This window comes from Carlito syrichta, unplaced genomic scaffold (genome assembly GCF_000164805.1).
Source record: "Carlito syrichta isolate Samal-C Ts95f unplaced genomic scaffold, Tarsius_syrichta-2.0.1 Scaffold309739, whole genome shotgun sequence".
NCBI lineage: Eukaryota > Metazoa > Chordata > Mammalia > Primates > Tarsiidae > Carlito > Carlito syrichta.
Genome location: NW_007253835.1, coordinates 169,834 through 173,933, shown reverse-complemented (window position 1 = coordinate 173,933; position 4,100 = coordinate 169,834). Strand labels below are relative to the sequence as shown.

Here is a 4,100-nt window from a genome sequence, read left to right as displayed (position 1 = left end):
AACCTCAATTTCTCAACCAACTCATCTTCAACAAAGCCTCCATCACCAACCACTGGGGAGAGGCGAACCTATTCAGTAAATGGTGCTGGGGAAACTGGCTGACCACATGCAGAAGATTAAAACAAGACCCCTACCTATCACCACACACAAAAATCAACTCTAAATGTAAAACCTCAAACTATAAGAACCTTAGAAAACACAGGAGACCCCCTTATGGATATTGGAACTGGCAACCAATTCCTGATAAAAAACCCCAAGAGCCCATGCCATAAGAGATAAGATAGACGTCATCAAACTGACAAACTTCTGCAAAGCCAAAGAAACTGTCAAGAGAGCAGGGAGATAGCCCACAGACTGGGAAAAAATATTTTGCCAACTGTATGTCTGACAAAGGCCTAACATCTAGGATCTACAAAGAACTCAAATGTGCCGAAAAGAAAAAAACAAACAGCCCCATTACAAAGTGGGCAAAATATATGAATAGACAGTTCTCAAAAGAAGACATACAAGCACTCAACAGAGACATTAAAAGATGCTCAGCCTCACTAGTCATCAAAGGAATGCAAATTAAAACTACGCTGAGCCACCTAACTCCAGTTAGGATGACCATCATCAATAACTCAAAAAACAACAGATGCTGGAGAGGATGCAGGGAAAAGGGAACACTTCTACATCGTTGGTGGGAGTGTAACGAATACAACCTCTGTGGAAAACAGTTTGGCGATTCCTAAAAGATCTAAAAATCAACCTTCCACTACCCTGTACCTTTGGGAATATACCCGGAGGAACTCAAATCACTCTATGAAAAAGATACCTGCATATGTATGTTTATTGCAGCACTGTTCATAATAGCAAAAATATGGAACCAACCATGCTGCCCATCACAAGAGAACTTGATTTAAAAAAAATATGGTACATATACATGATGGAATATTATGCAGCCATAAAAAGGACAAAATTATGAACTGCACAGCAACTTGGATTGACTTAGAGTCTATAGTACTGAGTGATCTGTCACAGAAACAAAGAACTGAGTATCACACTCATAAGCAGACCTGGAACAATTTTCATAATACTATAAGAAAAGGATTGGCAGTAGTGGGAAACTGCTTGGGGGGGGGACGGGATTGGCAGTCGTGGGAATCTGCCAGGGGAGGGGGGCACACCTCATCAACAAGTGTACCTGCATAATGAACATTTGTATACTTAACCCTGAACTGTACCCCACATCTTTAAAATAAAAAAAGAAAAAGAAATTATTTTTTAAGGTAGGAAAAAAAAAAGAAACTGATGTTTAATTTCTACCAACCTTATTTCCATGTTGCTTAAGAGCCTGTGGAAGAACAGCTTAAGACCACTCAGTGGTTGTCCCTACCCATTCAGTGGCCTGAGCAGTGGCAGCTGCAGACCAGTCTTCCGTGGCAGGCTGAGCACTCCAGTCTTCAGTAGGAAACTGCTGAATTAGCACAGAGGGCACCTGCAGTGAACTGCAGCAGTCCATTCACCCTGAAATTCTTCCTTGGTCACAGCTTTTTCAGCAGCAGCCTCTCTTCCTTTTCAATCTCTTCGGGATCTCTGTAGAAGTAGAGTCAGGCATAACCTCCCACGGGTGTTCACGGGAGATGGTGCCACGCATGTGCAGAACTTCCGAGTCAGCATCCACCACATCAGACCCACTGAGCGAGCTCCCTTGTTGCATGGGATGGCAATGTCCACATAGCGCAGAGGAGACTCTGTGTTACACAGAGTAATGGTGGGCAGGTTAACATAAGATGCCTCTGTGAGAGGCTGGTGGTCAGCCCTGGGATCAGTAACCACCAGCAGACAGGACTCCCAGAAGGCTGCCTGGATCTGGTTGGTGAAGGATCCAGGAGTGGAGCGGCCAGCAATAGGAGTGGCTCCAGTGGCAACAGCAAACTTCAGCACAACCCACTGGCCAGTATTCCTGGAACATATGACACTGACATCAGCAGGGTTTTCAATGGCAGCAATGGCCCAAGCTGCAATCAGAAGCTTCTCTTGGGTCCTCTTCAGATTTACAATGTAAATGCTATCACTCTTCCTTTTACAGATGTACTGTTCCATTTGGAAGTCAAAGTTGGTGGCCACCTAAGTGGGTTCCTGCTGCAAGGAATTTAAGGATATCCTCCTTCTTCATTTCATTCGGACATCAGGAGCTCCGGACATTGTGAAAGTTTCCCTTTAAGTTATAATAGGAATTCAGAACCATGCTGTATAGATCCCTTTCTGGGTAGCACGGAAAAAGCCATTTAGGTAATTTTGTGTAAGATAGGAGGTCTAGGTCAAGTTCGTTTTTTTGCCCAGTTACTCCACCACCATTTCTGACAAGGGATTAATATCTAAAATAGATAAACTCTCAGAACTCAATAGTTTAAAATTTTTTAATTAAAAATGGGCAAAAGATACAGACAGACATTTGACCAAAGAGGCTATATAGATGGCAAACAGGCATAGGAAAAGAGGCTCAACATCGTTAGGCACTAAGAAACGCCCATTAAAACCATGATGAGAGCCCAGACCAATGGCTAGCGCCTGTAATCCTAGCTACTCAGGAGGCTGAGGTGAGAGGATCATTTGAGGCCAGGAACTTGAGGCCTAAAAAATGTCTTTTAAATTAGCTGGACATGGTAGCGCATGCCTGTAATCCCAGTGATTCAGGAGGCTGAGGCAGGAGGATTGCTTGAGCACAAGAGCTCAAGACTACAGTGAGTTTGCACCACTACACTCTAGCCTGAGAGACAAAGTGAGACCTCATCTCACAAAAACAAAAATAAAACCATGATATCACTACACACCCATTAGAAAAGCTAAAAGTTATAAATTGGGATAAAACAAAATGCTGGTGAGGATGCAGAGAAACTAGATGTTTTGTACAATGATGATGGTATAGCTTTAAAAAACAAACACTCTCCAGAGGATGATTTCATTTATATTAGATCAGTGTACCCATCCTGTCACTGCTATGAGTATTGAAAGTTACAAGTTTCCACAGTTGCCCCCTCGACTAGAGAATTGCCCTGGCAGAATGGAAGCTGCTTCTTTTTCCAGAGTTTCATGTTTCCAGAGCTCTCCATGGAATCTGGCTGTAGCTGGTCTCCACTGAGACCACATCCTGGGTTAGTCCCCTCTGCCCTATCCTACCCTCTGTCCTGAGAGCCTTCCTTCAATAAATCACGCCGGGTTCGGTGGCTCAGCCTGTAATCCCGCGCCTTGGGAGGCTGAGGTAAGTGGACTGCCCGAGCCCACGGGTTCGAGACCCGCCTGGGCAACTTGGCGAGACCTCATCTCTACAAGAAATTAAAAATCAGCCGGGCGTGGTGGCACGCACCTATAGTTCCAGCTACTTGGAAGGCTGAGACGGAAGGATCGCCGGACACCAGCAGGTTGAGGTGGCGGTGGCCGGGAGCGGCCACTGCACTCCAGTCTGGGCGACAGAGTGAGACTCCAACTCAAAAAAATAAAAATAAATAAATAAATCACATATACCTGAATCTCTTTTTCTCTCTCTCTTTCTTTCTTTTTTTTTGAGTAGGAGTCTCACTCTGTCACCCAGGCTGGAGTGCAGTGGCACACTCATGGCCACTGCAGCCTTGACCTGCTGGGCTAAGGTGGTCCTTCTGCCTCAGCCTTCCAAGTAGCTAGAACGCAGGTGCATACCACCATGCCCAGCTAATTTTTTATTAATTATAGAGACGAGATCTCGTCAAGCTGCCCAGGCTGGTCTTGAACCCTAGGCTCAGGCAACCCTCTTGCCTTTGCCTCCCAAAGTGCTGGGATTGCAGGCAAGAGCCACCTTACCTGGCCTCTGCCTGAATCTCTTGACAAGTAAGACAAGAAGAAAATTGATAGTGCAGGAGATGAAGAACCATAGCAGGGGCAAACAAATAAAGACCCCAGACATCCCCCACGTCTTCCCAACCCCAAAAGTCTTTTCCTACGACTTAATTCTATCCTTTCAGAGGAAAATAGTCTGATGAATAAATGAATGACCTCCCTTAGACTTTCTAGCTGGAGATGCAAATAACTTTTTTTTTTTTTTTTGAGTTGGAGTCTCACTCTGTCGCCCAGACTGGAGTGCA

The 4,100-nt window shown here is 44.8% G+C and overlaps 1 pseudogene across 1 annotated transcript; it reads right to left on the bottom strand.

Annotated features, from left to right (window-relative positions):
- Positions 1 to 1,282: 1,282 nt before the first annotated feature.
- Positions 1,283 to 2,187, bottom strand: LOC103270182 (annotated as a pseudogene). The gene has a single exon (XR_504947.1). The product of XR_504947.1 is annotated as a 40S ribosomal protein SA pseudogene (transcript).
- Positions 2,188 to 4,100: the final 1,913 nt, after the last annotated feature.